At 43.4% G+C, this 19,419-nt stretch overlaps 5 non-coding genes and 1 pseudogene across 5 annotated transcripts; all 6 read left to right on the forward strand.

Annotated features, from left to right (window-relative positions):
• The first annotated feature begins 6,472 nt into the window (after positions 1-6,472).
• Positions 6,473-6,669, forward strand: LOC127945638 (U2 spliceosomal RNA). The gene has a single exon (XR_008150922.1). It is a non-coding gene; the product is annotated as a U2 spliceosomal RNA (small nuclear RNA).
• A 374-nt stretch (positions 6,670-7,043) lies between these two features.
• LOC127945349 (U1 spliceosomal RNA) lies at positions 7,044-7,207 on the forward strand. The gene has a single exon (XR_008150684.1). It is a non-coding gene; the product is annotated as a U1 spliceosomal RNA (small nuclear RNA).
• Positions 7,208-9,102: 1,895 nt separating this feature from the next.
• Positions 9,103-9,293, forward strand: LOC127945425 (U2 spliceosomal RNA). Its single transcript, XR_008150758.1, has one exon. It is a non-coding gene; the product is annotated as a U2 spliceosomal RNA (small nuclear RNA).
• Positions 9,294-9,667: 374 nt separating this feature from the next.
• On the forward strand, positions 9,668-9,831 carry LOC127945350 (U1 spliceosomal RNA). The gene has a single exon (XR_008150685.1). It is a non-coding gene; the product is annotated as a U1 spliceosomal RNA (small nuclear RNA).
• Positions 9,832-17,257: 7,426 nt separating this feature from the next.
• LOC127945578 (uncharacterized) lies at positions 17,258-17,433 on the forward strand (annotated as a pseudogene).
• A 374-nt stretch (positions 17,434-17,807) lies between these two features.
• LOC127945351 (U1 spliceosomal RNA) lies at positions 17,808-17,971 on the forward strand. The gene has a single exon (XR_008150686.1). It is a non-coding gene; the product is annotated as a U1 spliceosomal RNA (small nuclear RNA).
• Positions 17,972-19,419: the final 1,448 nt, after the last annotated feature.

A 19,419-nucleotide genomic window follows, 5' to 3' on the forward strand; every position in this document is an offset into this window, starting at 1 on the left:
GAGCGACGGGCCAATCTGAGACCTGCGTCTCGTTCGGCTCGAGCCAAGGATTCCGGTGACATAAGGCACGTGGCTCTGCGACCAACCGTTTGGGAGTTACGAGCGATGCCGTACTTTCCGTCAGGCCGATCGGGACGAGGCCCGGTGACGTTGTAGACAGGGGAGGGTCCTACCCAGATAGCACACTTACGTCTGCAAGATGTCTGTTAAAGAACTGTTGATCTGGAAAGCATCTGCCATCTACAAACGTCTGACATACGCCTTTCAGATGTCAGTTTTATATACCTTCTAAATCATAAACATCTAAAAGACATCTAATTGACATCTATCTGACATCTAAAAGGCAGTGTTGGGGAGTAACTAGTTACATGTAACAGCATTACGTAATTTAATTACAAAATGAATGTAACTGTAATTAGTTACAGTTACGAAGAAAAAATTAGTAATTAAATTAAAGTTACTTATGAAATTTTTAACGATTACAAAGGCAATTACATTTGAATATTTACACACATCCACATACAGATTTCACTGATTTCTTTCCCAAATTGCACTGACTGTTCTGAGACATACGCCCTAATAACTTCCAGAATTTTAACAGAATTTTTTTTTTCCCAGTCCGCCCTTCCTGTAAATTAATGGCAAAAACATGCAGTTTCATTTAATACAAATAGGCCTACTGAAGCTTGCAGTGTTGTCAGCCTCTGCCGCCTCAATATAGGAGTACATGAGCACATAAACATCATTTCTAGAACTGCTCTGTGTCACGTCATGCATTTTACCTATCATATCATATACAAAGAGACAGCAGTTTAAAAAAAACACCAATGTTTCAGGAGTTTATTATACAGGAATGAAACATGCTTATTAGATAACTGTATTTGAGTTGATGTATATGTTTTTATTTAATTATTATTTAATTTTCACAAATTTAGAAAAGTAATCTAAAAGTACTCAAAAGTAATTAGTTACATTACTTTAATAAAGTAATTGAAAAAGTTATACTACTATAACATTTTAAACAGGGTAACTTGTAATCTGTAACCTATTACATTTCCAAAGTAACCTTCCAAACACTGCTAAAAGGAGACGTCCAATAGACGTATTGCAGATGAGCAAACAGCCTTAAAACTACATCTTGCAGATGTAAATTCATATGTCAAATAGACGTCTCCTAGATGTATGTGTGCTATCAGGGTACCATCCCCCAGCGTTTTTAGGTCTCCCAAAACTTACCAAAGCCGAGATGGGCATCGCCGTGTCCGGCTTCCTCCCTGCTGCGTCTTAGCAGCATCGCTTCTCGGCCTTTTGGCTAAGATCAAGTGTTGGGCTTTTGATCTTTGGAGAAGAAAATATGGCGGGTACATCTGCGCCCTCGGTTCCAAGAGCGGGACTGAGAAACACGTTGCGTTTCCAATTGAAGGATCCAGCGATGGATATGATGGAAAGAGAAGTTTTTGCAAGGGTTGTTCTTCTGGACAAAATGAAGTTGAAAGTGGATGACGTGTACTGTTTACAGACTAACAGACAAGAAAAGTGTTTCGACGTGACTGTGAATACTGGAGAGCTGTGCAAAGCAGTGCTGGAGAAGTTTGAAAGGATGGACAAGGTAGGCCTTGTGGGAAGATTTAATGTGATAAGTTTGGACAGGCCGAATTTTAGAGTCATCACAGTGCACATGTATAACCCATATGTCACAGATGAGGCCTTGGTGGCTTTTCTTGCGAAATTTGCTGAAGTTCTTACACCTGCGCGATATGTGAGAGACAGTGTGGGTTTATGGACTGGGAAAAGACAATTCCAAGTTCTTTTAAGAACTGAGAAGAATGGGTTGGAGGGGTTGATGCATCCTCCTGCACAGTTTAACATCGGGGCAGACAAAGGCTATCTGTTCTACTCCAGACAGCCTCCTTTTTGTAGGAGGTGTAGACGTTATGGGCATAATGATGGCGGGTGTGAAGAGCAAAGGTGTTTGCAGTGTGCCCAGCTGGGTCACATTGCAAAAGAGTGCACTGTTCCTAAGTCTTGTCACAGCTGTGGTTCATTAGACCACTTGATGAGAGATTGCAAAGGTGGCCGAAAGCAGTACAGAGAAGGAGTGAGAGGGGAAGAAGGCATGAAGGACAGACGGTTGGGGGAGGAAAGTCAAAAGAGGATCATCGAGCAACAGGTGACGGAGAAGGGGATGATAGAGCCTGGTGAGGAGATGGGAGCTGCTGGGATGGAAAGAGGCAAAGAAACAGAGGAAGTGGAAGATGTGATGGCGGCTTTCTTGGAGGCACTTAGTGGGGAACAGTTCAAAAGCCCCATGCAGTGCGCGGACGGAGTAGAAGAGGAGATGGAAGAGGAGAGTAAAAGTGACTCAGCTAATGCAAGGGAAAGCCAACTGGTCAGGAAAACTGAAAAGAGAAAGGGGAGACCAAGTAAGAAGAGGAAGCCTGAGACTGTCCTAAAGATGAGCTTTTCAGAGGAATCATCGTCTACTGACAGTCAAGATGGGCTTGAGATGGACAATGCAAGGCCCTTATTCCAGCTGACAGAGGAAATGGTTGGTAGGGGGAATGAAGAGCGGGAAGAGGAGTCATATGGCCTCAAGTCAACACCTGTAAGGTGGGCAGATTTAGGAGTGAGTGAGAGTGAGGCCACAAGCCTGGAAGGACAAGAAATGGGAGGGACATTAAAGAACGAATAAGGCTGTCTACTGAGGAGCTGACAGTGGGGACGATAAATGTAAGGGGTATAAGAGATGCTGTGAAACGGAGAGCTGTGTTTTCTTTTTTGAAGTGAAGTGACATTCAGCCAAGTATGGTGACCCATACTCAGAATTTGTGCTCTGCATTTAACCCATCCGAAATGCACACACACAGAGCAGTGAACACACACTGTGAGCACACACCCGGAGCAGTGGGCAGCCATTTATGCTGCGGCGCCCGGGGAGCAGTTGGGGGTTCGATGCCTTGCTCAAGGGCACCTAAGTCGTGGTATTGAAGGTGGGGAGAGAGAGCTGTACATGCACTCCCCCCACCCACAATTCCGTCCGGCCCGGGACTAGAACTCACAACCCTTTGATTGGGAGTCCTACCCTCTAACCATTAGGCCACGACTTCCCCTTGCATAATTGTAAGTGTAATATTTATTTTTTGCAAGAAGTTCATTTAAAAGGCTCTGAAGATGCAAGGAAATTTACCGAAGAGTGGGGTAGGGGAGGTGCATTATGGAGTGTGGGAGGGGTTTTTTCTTCAGGGGTGGGGATATTGTTTTGGGATCAGGGAATAGAGGTTGAGAATCATTTTACAGTTTCTCAAGGGAGGGTGGCTGGGGCAGATGTGAAGTGGAGAGGGGGTGAATACCGATTACTTTCAGTGTATGCTCCTCAGACAGCAGAGGAGAGGAAAGAAATTTTTGATATGTTGTTAACATTTTGTGCCACCAATAAACAAATTATAATGGGGGGGGGGATTTCAATATACAGCTAGGGGATAAAGGGGATAGTAGTCTGCAGGTGTTGGAGGGGATCCTGCAAGGGCATGATTTGGTGGACGGAGGGCAGAGGGTTAATCCTAAAGCATGTATGGCAACATGGAGAAACTCCAGAGGGGTGGAGAAAAGGTTAGATTATGTATTTTTCTCAAGGAATATTGTTGTGGAGAAGGGGGGAGTTAAGCCTGTTTTCTTTTCTGATCATGAAATGGTCTGGTTTGTGATTAAGGGTAATACAGTTAAGTTTGGTAAGGGGTATTGGAGGATGAATATAGAGGTGTTGAAAGAGAAAGAATTTTGTGAAGAGTATGAAGTGTTTTTTGGGGGGTTGGAGGGTTTAAAATGTATGTATACTGATGTAGTGGGCTGGTGGGAAATGGTTAAGGAACGCTCAAAGGCATGGATAATTAGGTACTGTAAAAGAAGATCTGGAAAATTTTGGAGACAAGCAAGAGATTTACAGAGGGAGTTAGAGTTGAAATTTGAAGAGTATAACGTAGGGGCTACAGTTGATTGGGTAATCATTAATGCTCTTAAGAAACAGTTAAGGGGGATTTATGAAGACCAGGCAAAAAAGTTTCTGTTTAAAATAAGACAGGAAACAAGGGAGAAAGGGGAGAGGTGTACTGCTGCGCTTTTCAGATCTGTTAGGGACCGTAAAGAGAAGCAGGTGGTAATGAAACTGAAGGATAAGACAGGGGGATGTTTGACTAAAACTGAAGGGATGAACGGGTATGTAAGAGACCATTTCAAAAACTTTTTTAGGGAGAGGGAGATAGTTGCAGAAAAAAGTGAAATGTTTGTTAATTATCTGTCCAAAGTTGTCCCTGAGGAAGTAAGGGTTGGTTTAGGTTCTCCCATTACGATAGGAGAAGTTGAGGGTGTTTTGAAGAGGATGAGTAAAGGGAAAGTGCCAGGGATAGATGGCTTGCCTGTCGAATTTTATGTTAGGTTTTTTAGTATTTTAGGTATTCATTTGGTGGAGGTGATTAGAAAGGTGTTGGAGAATAAAAGTATACAAGGTTCAATGGCAACAGGAGTAATAACGCTTCTCTATAAAAAGGGAGAAAAGTCAGACATTGCCAATTACAGGCCGCTCACAATGCTTTCAGTGGACTATAAAATTATAGCAAAGCTTCTGGCGGACAGGTTGAAGAAAGCCCTACCTCATGTTGTGAATGTAGATCAAACTTGTGGGGTAGAGGGCCGTAGTATTAAATGGAATCTACAACTCATTAGGGATGTGATCGCGTGGGCAGAGAATAGAGAGCTGCCGCTAATGGTGGTCAGCTTAGATCAAGCCAAAGCCTTTGATAGAGTAAATAGGGGGTTTATGTTTAAAGTTATGGAGAGAATGGGGTTTGGGGAGGACTTTATAGGATGGATTAGAGCACTGTATACAGGCTGTAATTGTTTGGTTTCAGTCAATGGGAATGTAGGGCAGGGTTTTGAGGCAAAGGGAGGGGTGAGGCAGGGGTGCCCTCTCTCCCCACTGCTTTTTATTTTATACATGGAGCCAGTGGCAGAGGCGATCAGATTAGATAGTAGAATAAAGGGTTTTGTGGTACCAGGAGCAAAGGGAGCTGTGGTGAAATTATCACAGTATGCGGATGACACGTCATTGCTGTTGATGTCAGACAGGTGTCTTGAGAGAGCTTTGTCCCTTTTCGAAGAGTTTTCACTAGCGTCAGGGGCTAGTTTAAATGTTGCAAAGTCGGCCATTAAGTTCTTTGGGAAGTTTAGGAAGAGGCGAGAAGGCCTTGGTGGTTTGCAGGTGTGTGAGGGTCCTTTGAAGATCTTGGGTGTAAACTTTCAGAATGAAGGCTCAGCAACTCTGAATTGGGTTGGTCGTATTGCGTCAGTGCAGAAGAGGCTGGCAAGGTGGAAAGGGCGCAGGTTGTCATTGATGGGGAAGGTCCTGGTAGTGAAGATGGACGTGTTACCAGTGCTTCAGTATCTGGCTTACATTTACCCTTTACCAGCAAGCATGAGAAGGGCAGTAATACGGTTAATATTTAATTTTGTATGGGGGGGTAGATATGAATACGTGAAGAGGTCTGAAATGTTTAATCCTGTTAGTAGAGGGGGACGGGATGTTCCTCATATTCCTCTAAAACTTGATTGTTTATTTGTGTCTTCTACTTTGGCGCAGTTAGCCAACCCAGTAGAGCATCCATCTGGGTATTTTCTTAGGTTGTTTTTCTCTTATGAGGGGCGGCATGTAATGAAGTGGACCAATGAGGGTCCAAGGGCTGAGGACCAGCCCTGGCATTACAGGCATGCTGTCAGGTGGTTGGGGAAATACCCTGAGGGTAAGGATGGGGCGGTATGTTTGGAGCAGAGGAAGTTGTATGGGAAGGCAAGGGAGAGGGTTTCTAGTGAAGTGAGACTGGGTGTCCAGGAGAGAGTATGGTTGAACATTCAACCAAAGGGACTGGACAATGGTCTAAAAGATCTAAATTGGCTAGGTTTTTTGGGGCGTTTACCAGTGAAGGAGGTCATGTATAGACATGGGCTATCAAAAGATGGTAGATGCCCAAGGGAGGGGTGTTCACAAGAAGAAACCATAAGACACGCTTTCTGGGAATGTGCTTTTGCACAAAGAGTGTGGGGGAGGGTGAAGAGGGTTTTAAGGGTGGTCTCAGATGATTTTAGAGTCTCAGGTGGGAATGTAATTCGGGGTATTAGATGTAAGAAGGGGGAAGGGAAAGTTGCGTTTATGCTTTGGTTAATAATGAGTTTGGTGAAGAAAGGGATATGGGAGGAAAGACAAGAGTGGATTAGAGGAAAGGGCAGGAGGTCAGCAGAAGGGATAGTACAGGGAGTGGAGGCTGAATTAAGGGGAAGGATTAAGTGGGATGTACAAAGGTGGGGGAAACATGCAGCCAAGGAAAGGTGGAAAGATTTAGTTGAACTGTATTATGATAAATGTTACTGAATGTGAAATGAGGTATAATTATGATTTAAATGTGGAAAAATGAATGTAATGTTGAAAGTATAATAAAAAAAAAAAAAAAAAAAAAAAAAAAAAAAAAATCTGTTCTTATCAGTTTAATATCTGATACGTCCCCCATCCGGGGACTACATATTAAATGGATTTTTAGATCACGGAGCTGGAGCCGGGGCTTGCTCCGTCCGCTCCATGCATCGGCCTGGTATTGCAGTGTCTCCAGGAACGGTGTGCTTTCCCTTTTTGGGGATTGCCATTTATTGTGTCGAATAGCAGAACAAGGAATGAGAGCTGCCATTGCAGATGCTGTGGTTTATTGCAAACTTTTTTCCTGATGTGTCCACCTGGGGTCTTGGACTCTTCCACTAACGATGCACCCACCTGAGGTCTTGAAGTCTTTCACAGACGAGGTGACGCATCGAATCAGGTGTGTTTGTTTAAAGAGAGTCATCTAAAACTGGCGTTGGGAAGCACCGGCCCATGAGCTTGGCAGTTTCCAGGCCAGTAACGGAAGGCACCCGTCCTTCCTTTCCTGGAGGGGGGGCGGAGGGCTAACCGTTGGTGAGGATGGTAGAGATGCAAATCAGACCTCTGGCTGACCGCCTGGGCCTTCATACTTACCTGGCAGGGGAGACACCATGATCAAGAAGGCGGTTCACCCAGGGCGAGGCTTGTCCATTGCACTCCGGCCATGCTGACCCCTGCGAATTCCCCAAATGCGGGAATCTCGACTGCATAATTTATGGTAGTGGGGGACTGCGTTCGCGCTCTCCCCTGAAATTGTTGGTGAAACAAAGCAGAAGAGGTTTTTACAGTTTTTTATTTATTTTCCTTTCAGAATGGGGAGTTCTGTCACATGCAAGATATGTGTTGTGCGCCTGTGAAACAAAGTCACTTGCGCTCTTGAAAAATCGGACCCTGGTGGGTAGTTTAGTTCGAACATAGCGCAGACCTTACTTTGAAAGTAGATTGGACTGACTGCAGCCTAGCTGTAACTGTCTCCATGTTGTTTGGTTGTCCTTTTTTTCGATTCGTATTAATTTTGTTGTCGCTTACAGCGACACCTAGTGGCCTGTCGCCGCGCCCTTTTTCACCTGGCCTCGGACTGAGCCCCTGCACAGGTGTGCCGATTTGGGTGAAGGGATCTCACTCCTTCCTGGAGTTATAGCCATTCGAGCCACCTCGGACACGCCACCTTAGCACGCTTTGAGGTCCCCTCGCCAAGGTCAATGGAAATTTCCTGTTTTTTTGGATGATTATTGACAGTCAGACTCCAGAGAAGCTTTCTGTGCTGATTTGGGTGGGACTGGGCCAAATACCTGGCGCCAGGTTGCAAAAGAAGGTTTTCGACAAAATCCAAAATACCCGAAAATTCCGTCAGAGCGACGGGCCAATCTGAGACCTGCGTCTCGTTCGGCTCGAGCCAAGGATTCCGGTGACATAAGGCACGTGGCTCTGCGACCAACCGTTTGGGAGTTACGAGCCATGCCGTAGTTTCCGTCAGGCCGATCGGCATGAGGCCCGGTGACGTTGTAGACAGGGGAGGGTACTACCCAGATAGCACACTTACGTCTGCAAGATGTCTGTTAAAGAACTGTTGATCTGGAAAGCATCTGCCATCTACAAACGTCTGACATACGCCTTTCAGATGTCAGTTTTATATACCTTCTAAATCATAAACATCTAAAAGACATCTAATTGACATCTATCTGACATCTAAAAGGCAGTGTTGGGGAGTAACTAGTTACATGTAACAGCATTACGTAATTTAATTACAAAATGAATGTAACTGTAATTAGTTACAGTTACGAAGAAAAAATTAGTAATTAAATTAAAGTTACTTATGAAATTTTTAACGATTACAAAGGCAATTACATTTGAATATTTACACACATCCACATACAGATTTCACTGATTTCTTTCCCAAATTGCACTGACTGTTCTGAGACATACGCCCTAATAATTTCCAGAATTTTAACAGAATTTTTTGTTTTTCCCAGTCCGCCCTTCCTGTAAATTAATGGCAAAAACATGCAGTTTCATTTAATACAAATAGGCCTACTGAAGCTTGCAGTGTTGTCAGCCTCTGCCGCCTCAATATAGGAGTACATGAGCACATAAACATCATTTCTAGAACTGCTCTGTGTCACGTCATGCATTTTACCTATCATATCATATACAAAGAGACAGCAGTTTAAAAAAACACCAATGTTTCAGGAGTTTATTATACAGGAATGACACATGCTTATTAGATAACTGTATTTGAGTTGATGTATATGTTTTTATTTATTATTATTTAATTTTCACAAATTTAGAAAAGTAATCTAAAAGTACTCAAAAGTAATTAGTTACATTACTTTAATAAAGTAATTGAAAAAGTTATACTACTATAACATTTTAAACAGGGTAACTTGTAATCTGTAACCTATTACATTTCCAAAGTAACCTTCCAAACACTGCTAAAAGGAGACGTCCAATAGACGTATTGCAGATGAGCAAACAGCCTTAAAACTACATCTTGCAGATGTAAATTCATATGTCAAATAGACGTCTCCTAGATGTATGTGTGCTATCAGGGTACCATCCCCCAGCGTTTTTAGGTCTCCCAAAACTTACCAAAGCCGAGATGGGCATCGCCGTGTCCGGCTTCCTCCCTGCTGCGTCTTAGCGGCATCGCTTCTCGGCCTTTTGGCTAAGATCAAGTGTAGTATCTGTTCTTATCAGTTTAATATCTGATACGTCCCCCATCCGGGGACTACATATTAAATGGATTTTTAGATCACGGAGCTGGAGCCGGGGCTTGCTCCGTCCGCTCCATGCATCGGCCTGGTATTGCAGTGTCTCCAGGAACGGTGTGCTTTCCCTTTTTTTGGATTGCCATTTATTGTGTCGAATAGCAGAACAAGGAATGAGAGCTGCCATTGCAGATGCTGTGGTTTATTGCAAACTTTTTTCCTGATGTGTCCACCTGGGGTCTTGGACTCTTCCACTAACGATGCACCCACCTGAGGTCTTGAAGTCTTTCACAGACGAGGTGACGCATCGAATCAGGTGTGTTTGTTTAAAGAGAGTCATCTAAAACTGGCGTTGGGAAGCACCGGCCCATGAGCTTGGCAGTTTCCAGGCCAGTAACGGAAGGCACCCGTCCTTCCTTTCCTGGAGGGGGGGCGGAGGGCTAACCGTTGGTGAGGATGGTAGAGATGCAAATCAGACCTCTGGCTGACCGCCTGGGCCTTCATACTTACCTGGCAGGGGAGACACCATGATCAAGAAGGCGGTTCACCCAGGGCGAGGCTTGTCCATTGCACTCCGGCCATGCTGACCCCTGCGAATTCCCCAAATGCGGGAATCTCGACTGCATAATTTATGGTAGTGGGGGACTGCGTTCGCGCTCTCCCCTGAAATTGTTGGTGAAACAAAGCAGAAGAGGTTTTTACAGTTTTTTATTTATTTTCCTTTCAGAATGGGGAGTTCTGTCACATGCGAGATATGTGTTGTGCGCCTGTGAAACAAAGTCACTTGCGCTCTTGAAAAATCGGACCCTGGTGGGTAGTTTAGTTCGAACATAGCGCAGACCTTACTTTGAAAGTAGATTGGACTGACTGCAGCCTAGCTGTAACTGTCTCCATGTTGTTTGGTTGTCCTTTTTTTCGATTCGTATTAATTTTGTTGTCGCTTACAGCGACACCTAGTGGCCTGTCGCCGCGCCCTTTTTCACCTGGCCTCGGACTGAGCCCCTGCACAGGTGTGCCGATTTGGGTGAAGGGATCTCACTCCTTCCTGGAGTTATAGCCATTCGAGCCACCTCGGACACGCCACCTTAGCACGCTTTGAGGTCCCCTCGCCAAGGTCAATGGAAATTTCCTGTTTTTTTGGATGATTATTGACAGTCAGACTCCAGAGAAGCTTTCTGTGCTGATTTGGGTGGGACTGGGCCAAATACCTGGCGCCAGGTTGCAAAAGAAGGTTTTCGACAAAATCCAAAATACCCGAAAATTTCGTCAGAGCGACGGGCCAATCTGAGACCTGCGTCTCGTTCGGCTCGAGCCAAGGATTCCGGTGACATAAGGCACGTGGCTCTGCGACCAACCGTTTGGGAGTTACGAGCCATGCCGTAGTTTCCGTCAGGCCGATCGGCACGAGGCCCGGTGACGTTGTAGACAGGGGAGGGTACTACCCAGATAGCACACTTACGTCTGCAAGATGTCTGTTAAAGAACTGTTGATCTGGAAAGCATCTGCCATCTACAAACGTCTGACATACGCCTTTCAGATGTCAGTTTTATATACCTTCTAAATCATAAACATCTAAAAGACATCTAATTGACATCTATCTGACATCTAAAAGGCAGTGTTGGGGAGTAACTAGTTACATGTAACAGCATTACGTAATTTAATTACAAAATGAATGTAACTGTAATTAGTTACAGTTACGAAGAAAAAATTAGTAATTAAATTAAAGTTACTTATGAAATTTTTAACGATTACAAAGGCAATTACATTTGAATATTTACACACATCCACATACAGATTTCACTGATTTCTTTCCCAAATTGCACTGACTGTTCTGAGACATACGCCCTAATAATTTCCAGAATTTTAACAGAATTTTTTGTTTTTCCCAGTCCGCCCTTCCTGTAAATTAATGGCAAAAACATGCAGTTTCATTTAATACAAATAGGCCTACTGAAGCTTGCAGTGTTGTCAGCCTCTGCCGCCTCAATATAGGAGTACATGAGCACATAAACATCATTTCTAGAACTGCTCTGTGTCACGTCATGCATTTTACCTATCATATCATATACAAAGAGACAGCAGTTTAAAAAAACACCAATGTTTCAGGAGTTTATTATACAGGAATGACACATGCTTATTAGATAACTGTATTTGAGTTGATGTATATGTTTTTATTTATTATTATTTAATTTTCACAAATTTAGAAAAGTAATCTAAAAGTACTCAAAAGTAATTAGTTACATTACTTTAATAAAGTAATTGAAAAAGTTATACTACTATAACATTTTAAACAGGGTAACTTGTAATCTGTAACCTATTACATTTCCAAAGTAACCTTCCAAACACTGCTAAAAGGAGACGTCCAATAGACGTATTGCAGATGAGCAAACAGCCTTAAAACTACATCTTGCAGATGTAAATTCATATGTCAAATAGACGTCTCCTAGATGTATGTGTGCTATCAGGGTACCATCCCCCAGCGTTTTTAGGTCTCCCAAAACTTACCAAAGCCGAGATGGGCATCGCCGTGTCCGGCTTCCTCCCTGCTGCTTCTTAGCGGCATCGCTTCTCGGCCTTTTGGCTAAGATCAAGTGTCTGGCTTAAAGGAAGAGACTGCGATCGCCTCTTGGAGGTTTTTAGGTTGTGCTCTACCATAGCACGTCCTACACCTCCCGAGAGGTATATTGTATTGTATCTGGCATACTTTTTTACTATTTATTGTCTTTCATATTGTGTTGTGCTTGTTTTTTAGGAGGAGTTTTTTTTTATTGAGAAACTGGTCTTAAGGTAAGTTATTTCCTGTTTTACGTTGTTTTTATTGCTGTGGTAATTTTTTAGTTTGTTTGATTCCTTTTAGCTGTCGGTGCCTCCAACATGTCGGCTGCTCGTGCCGGCATGCGGAGGCACCACAGCACTAGGTTCCTTTTTTTAGAAAAAGATGGAAAGTTAATGGAAATGTCAAGGTTGGATTTTTCGAGGAAACTTATGCAAAAACTTCTAGGTTTTAATCCTGCTGATTTAAATTGCATTCTAACCCTGCCTTTTAACAAAGGCTTCGATGTGAGTTTTAAAAATGCAGCACTGTTAAATGAGTTCTGGCAGCGCTTTGACACACACAAGACCCAGTTTTCCATGTTTAAAGTTGAGAAACTAACTGATAACACACAAAAAATGGTTATCGTTAGAATGTTCAATGAGACTGTGAATGGAGAAGACATTTGCACATGGCTGGGTAGATTTTGCACTGTAAGGGGCCAGGCTATGAAGGTTTATGATGAAGACGGTATTTGGAATTGTTCCTGGAGGGTCCCCATTAAGCAATGGGAAGACCCACAGGGCTTCCAAGGTCTGAGGCATTTACCACAAATGATAGTTCTGGGAGAAAACAGGGGCTACATCCACTACCAGGGAATGCCCAAACTCTGCCGGCGATGTGGGGAGTTTGGGCATCTTGTTGAAGCATGCCAGAAACTCTTTTGTAACAAGTGTAGAGAAATTGGACATTCCTTTGAAGAATGTCCAAATGGCAGAAAGTGTAATCTTTGTGGAGACTTGTCTCATCTCTACAGAGATTGCCCCAAATCGTTTGCCAACAAAGTAAAATCAGACAAAATGGTGGTTGAGGAGCGAGTACAACAGGCCAATGAGGAGGTGGAGCTAAATTCAAATCTCCCGCCAAACCCTGGGGTTGGTGGAGAGAAAATTGATAACAGAGGTAAGGAGAGAGGGGGGGCGGAGCAAACTTCAAATTTCCCGCCAAACCACACTATTGGAGCAGACGGAAATGAGGAGATGGAACTCCACCAATCCCTAATAGAGAAAGAAAAGGAATCAAATGAACAGAGCAAGGAGGAGGATAGTGAACAAGAACAGGAAAAGGTAGTGGAGGAGAAACAAGAGATAGAGGTAAGTAATGATCTTCCAGGAGTTATATTGAGAGGGAAAAAAAGGATTGCCCGATCTCCCATTGAGGAGAAGAATGAGAAAAGAGATAGAGTGGGATTGCGATCAGATTCCTTCTCATCAGGGGATCTGAACCGGCTTTTCCCACTCGGTTCCCCAAACGAAATATCTTTCTTGTCAATAGAACTCCAAACATCAACCCCTAGGGCTAGCTCAAGGGGGAAACAGCTTCAATCTCCGGATTCCCCAAATAGGGGAAAAGAAGAAGAGCTGGTTTCACAAGATACAGATATCCTTTTTAATTGAAATTTTAGTTATTTATGTCTTCTAAAATGTTGTATTTATCATTTTTAACTGTTTTTATCATGACACTCACACTCTCCACCTTAAATGTAAGAAGTGTGAGGTCACAGTTGAGAGCTCAAATGGTTTTATCCTTTTTACAAACCCAAAATAGCGATATCCTGCTTTTACAAGAATGTGCTTTACCTTTTATGTCCAATTATAGGAGATGGGAAGAACAATGGCCCCATGTATCTGTGTGGAGTGGATCAAATTTTAACAGAGCCGATGGAGTAGCCATTTTAATAAAAAATCCTCAGCTCTTGGTGAAGGGTAGCACAGTGGTGAGAGATGGGAGAGCTCTTTTAATAAATCTGTCCTTCTTAGGACATGATTTTAATATTTTAAATATGTATGCTTTTACAGATAAAAATGAAAGGAACGACCTTTTAGAAGACGTGCAGTCCCACCTTTTAGGAAAGACCCCATTTATTTTAGCAGGGGATTTTAATTGCATTTTAAGTAAAAATGATAGAAAAGGGGAGAGAGAGGATTTTAAAATGGATAAAACGTCAATTTTACTACAGAACATTATAAAGGATTTTAAATTGACTGACTGTTTTAGAACCATGCATCCTGGGGAAAAAGGATTCACCTGGTTTAGTGGTGATGGCACTAAAGCCTCCCGTATAGACTATATCTTTACGCGAGACCTTACACCAGTGGATGCTAAACTAATGCCCGTTTTCTTTTCAGACCACGCTATGCTTTCTTGCACCCTTTCTTTTCCCACAGGTGTGACGACAGGTGGAGGGATATGGAAACTGAACTGCTCCCTGCTGGAAGACCCAGAGATCACAACATACTACAGGGAGCAGTACAGCCAATGGCAGACTTTACAAGACTTTTATGATTCACGAGCACAGTGGTGGGAGATGGTAAAGGCAAAGACCAAGACTTTTTTTAGATGGGCAGGGAAAAAGAAAAAATTAAAAGAAAAAAGACGAATGGTGGGACTGCAAAAGAGGCTACAACGTTACTTTTATCTTCTTAGCCAGGGTTTTGATTTTAACGAAGAAATTAAGGAAGTTAAGAAAGACATGTCAGAATTAGCGGAGGTTAAAAGTAGAGGTGTTCTCTTCAGGAGTAAAGAAAGGGAAATAGAGGAAGGCGAGAAATGCAGCAGATACTTTTTTAAGAAAGTTATTGATGGAGGTAGAGCAATATTTAAATTAAGAAATAAAGAAGGAGAAACAATGACAGACACAAATGATATTTTATCAGTAATAGAAAGCTTTTATGAAGAACTCTATGAAGAAAAGGCAAGTGACAACAGCATTTTGAGCGAAATTTTAACAAGCATAGAGAAAACAATAAATGGAAATACCAGTCTGACAAAGGATTTTAACATTTCTGAGATAGACAAAAGTATTCAAAAATTCAAAAAAGGGAAAACTCCTGGAGTTGATGGACTCCCTCTTGAATTTTATTTGACCTTTTGGGACATTTTAAGACAAGACTTACTGGCTGTTTTTAATGACTTTGACAAGATCGACCAGCTCCCTGACAGTTTTAGGATAGGAATAATGACCCTACTACACAAAAAAGATGACAAGACAGATTTAAAAAACTGGCGTCCTATAACCCTTTTAAACTTTGATTGTAAACTTTTTAGTAAACTTTTAACAACACGAATGTCAACAGTTTTAGCAGATCTGATCCACCCGGATCAAGCCTGCGCCGTCCCTGGGAGAAAGATCACAGACAGCCTCGTACTGATAAGAGACGCCATCTGTTATGCGAGAGACAGAAATATTCGGCTGATAGTTTTAAATTTAGACTTTGAAAAAGCATTCGACCGAGTCTCGCACCACTACTTGTTTCAAGTTTTGGAAAAAATGGGGTTTCCCAGGAGGTTCTTAGCTTGGGTGGGATTGCTGTATAAAGACATAACCAGCAAAATCCTAGTTAACGGGAATCTCTCAAAAGCGATAAATATATGCAGCGGCGTCCGTCAGGGCTGTCCGTTATCTCCTCTCCTGTATGTGGCTTGCATCGAACCCCTAGCGCAGGTATTGAGAAGGGATACATGGATCAGTGGACTGACTATACCCGGGACTGGAGGACTGACTGCAAAGACTGTTTTATATATGGATGATGTCAACCTTTTATGTACTGACGTTTTATCAACACAGAGGACTATGGACCTGACAGACTGGTTTGGGAAAGCATCGGGAGCCAGACTGAACCGAGATAAAACACAAGCACAGTTTTACGGTCCCTGGAAACCTAGTGAGCTCGCTGGACTGGACACTACTTTTAAAAGGACAGAGTTAAAAATACTGGGTATTAAGTTTGACAGAGACGGGGGAGGGAGTGGAAATTGGCATGACGTGATGGTTAAAGTGCGGAAAAAACTAGGTTTCTGGGGACTGAGACGTTTGACATTTGAAGGAAAGGTTTTAATCATAAAAGCTGTGATTTTACCCCTGTTTTTATTGCTGTGTTCTGTTTTCTTTCCCCCCAGACTCTTTCTTGTATCTCTGGAACGTGCAATGTTTTATTTTTTATGGGGGTCTAAGTGGGAGCGACTCAAAAGAGCAACCATGAAGAAAGCACCCCAAAATGGAGGAAAAGGAGTGCCAGACCCCTACTTGTTTTTAGGAGCTTTTTATACTGCACTACATATAAAATATGCCCGAACCCCATCCAAACAAGACAAAACAGGAGCCATGACCCGGTTTTGGATGGGGTCCTACTTAAGAACCCAAAATATTGTACAGACAGACTTGACAATGCCAGTTGCCTTTGACCAACCCCCAGCATACACACACATAAAGAACTTTTTAAAGAAATTTAATTTGGAAAAAGAAAGTGTGACTGTTTTAACCAATCATCGCTCTATACTCTCTCTTGTGCAGGAACGGGAACAAGTGTGTCCAGTACGCGGGCTCACTCTAGGTGAAGCCCAAAACGTTTGGCGGAATGTGTCCCACTCAGCTCTTCACAACCGACACCGAGACCTGGCTTGGATGGTTGCCCATGAGATCCTCCCGGTCAGGGCCGTGATGCACTCCCGAGGCATGTCAAAGAACCCCATCTGCCCGCGGTCCGGATGTGGCGCCCCCGAGACCGTGAGGCACGCCTTATGGGAGTGCAGCGCTGTGAGGGACCTGTGGGCGACAGCTGGCCCCCAGCAATTCCCGTACCTACCAGTAGGGGGGGTCCCAGACTACCCAATGGGGAGAGGAGGGGTGAGCCAAAAACAAATGCCAGCAAAAACACCCCCTAAGCTATGGCTTACCATCCTCTGCATCCAAGACGCCATATGGACCTCCAGAAACCTACTGGTAGGGAAGCGCATGCAGGGGTCCCTGCACGCCACCATCCAGCTAGCCAAATCAAGGCTGCAGGAGTACACCGCATGTCGCCATTCGGATGTGGAGGGTCAGAGCTACACGGGAAAGGTCCCCATAGCCACGAGCCCTGACTGCCCGTAGATGCCCCCAAACACCTGAAGTGGGACAGCGGTGCCTCGGTTTAAGAGGATCTCCTCTGGGCCCAGAAGGGTCAGGCCTCTGGGACTGGTTTTGAGGAACTGAGCTGATGGTTTAATCTTTTTTCTTTAAAGGACATACCCGTTTTTGCACAACAGAAGAGAACGTTTTTAAACCTGTCTTTTGATTTTAATAACACTGTTTTTTATTTTTTATTTTCTCTAGCACTACAGACACACAAACAACAACAAAAAACACACTCAATACAAAATGTTTTTATTTGTGTATTAATTAATTTAAAAATTATCCTGTGCATTAAACAACAACAACAAAAACAACAACAACAACCATTGTATAATGTGTTTTAACAAAACAAATGTGTGCATGTAACCAAAATGTATTGTGACAATAAAATTTTTCAAAAGAAAAAAAATCTGTTCTTATCAGTTTAATATCTGATACGTCCCCCATCCGGGGACTACATATTAAATGGATTTTTAGATCACGGAGCTGGAGCCGGGGCTTGCTCCGTCCGCTCCATGCATCGGCCTGGTATTGCAGTGTCTCCAGGAACGGTGTGCTTTCCCTTTTTTTGGATTGCCATTTATTGTGTCGAATAGCAGAACAAGGAATGAGAGCTGCCATTGCAGATGCTGTGGTTTATTGCAAACTTTTTTCCTGATGTGTCCACCTGGGGTCTTGGACTCTTCCACTAACGATGCACCCACCTGAGGTCTTGAAGTCTTTCACAGACGAGGTGACGCATCGAATCAGGTGTGTTTGTTTAAAGAGAGTCATCTAAAACTGGCGTTGGGAAGCACCGGCCCATGAGCTTGGCAGTTTCCAGGCCAGTAACGGAAGGCACCCGTCCTTCCTTTCCTGGAGGGAGGGCGGAGGGCTAACCGTTGGTGAGGATGGTAGAGATGCAAATCAGACCTCTGGCTGACCGCCTGGGCCTTCATACTTACCTGGCAGGGGAGACACCATGATCAAGAAGGCGGTTCACCCAGGGCGAGGCTTGTCCATTGCACTCCGGCCATGCTGACCCCTGCGAATTCCCCAAATGCGGGAATCTCGACTGCATAATTTATGGTAGTGGGGGACTGCGTTCGCGCTCTCCCCTGAAATTGTTGGTGAAACAAAGCAGAAGAGGTTTTTACAGTTTTTTATTTATTTTCCTTTCAGAATGGGGAGTTCTGTCACATGCGAGATATGTGTTGTGCGCCTGTGAAACAAAGTCACTTGCGCTCTTGAAAAATCGGACCCTGGTGGGTAGTTTAGTTCGAACATAGCGCAGACCTTACTTTGAAAGTAGATTGGACTGACTGCAGCCTAGCTGTAACTGTCTCCATGTTGTTTGGTTGTCCTTTTTTTCGATTCGTATTAATTTTGTTGTCGCTTACAGCGACACCTAGTGGCCTGTCGCCGCGCCCTTTTTCACCTGGCCTCGGACTGAGCCCCTGCACAGGTGTGCCGATTTGGGTGAAGGGATCTCACTCCTTCCTGGAGTTATAGCCATTCGAGCCACCTCGGACACGCCACCTTAGCACGTTTTGAGGTCCCCTCGCCAAGGTGAATGGAAATTTCCTCTATTTTTGGATGATTATTGACACTCAGACTCCAGAGAAGCTTTCTGGGCTGATTTGGGTGGGACTGGGCCAAATACCTGGCGCCAGGTTGCAAAAGAAGGTTTTCGACAAAATCCAAAATACCCGAAAATTTCGTAGAGCGACGGGCCAATCTGAGACCTGCGTCTCGTTCGGCTCGAGCCAAGGATTCCGGTGACATAAGGCACGTGGCTCTGCGACCAACCGTTTGGGAGTTACGAGCGATGCCGTACTTTCCGTCAGGCCGATCGGGACGAGGCCCGGTGACGTTGTAGACAGGGGAGGGTCCTACCCAGATAGCACACTTACGTCTGCAAGATGTCTGTTAAAGAACTGTTGATCTGGAAAGCATCTGCCATCTACAAACGTCTGACATACGCCTTTCAGATGTCAGTTTTATATACCTTCTAAATCATAAACATCTAAAAGACATCTAATTGACATCTATCTGACATCTAAAAGGCAGTGTTGGGGAGTAACTAGTTACATGTAACAGCATTACGTAATTTAATTACAAAATGAATGTAACTGTAATTAGTTACAGTTACGAAGAAAAAATTAGTAATTAAATTAAAGTTACTTATGAAATTTTTAACGATTACAAAGGCAATTACATTTGAATATTTACACACATCCACATACAGATTTCACTGATTTCTTTCCCAAATTGCACTGACTGTTCTGAGACATACGCCCTAATAACTTCCAGAATTTTAACAGAATTTTTTTTTTCCCAGTCCGCCCTTCCTGTAAATTAATGGCAAAAACATGCAGTTTCATTTAATACAAATAGGCCTACTGAAGCTTGCAGTGTTGTCAGCCTCTGCCGCCTCAATATAGGAGTACATGAGCACATAAACATCATTTCTAGAACTGCTCTGTGTCACGTCATGCATTTTACCTATCATATCATATACAAAGAGACAGCAGTTTAAAAAAAACACCAATGTTTCAGGAGTTTATTA

The sequence above is a fragment of the Carassius gibelio genome, chromosome A23, assembly GCF_023724105.1.
Source record: "Carassius gibelio isolate Cgi1373 ecotype wild population from Czech Republic chromosome A23, carGib1.2-hapl.c, whole genome shotgun sequence".
NCBI lineage: Eukaryota > Metazoa > Chordata > Actinopteri > Cypriniformes > Cyprinidae > Carassius > Carassius gibelio.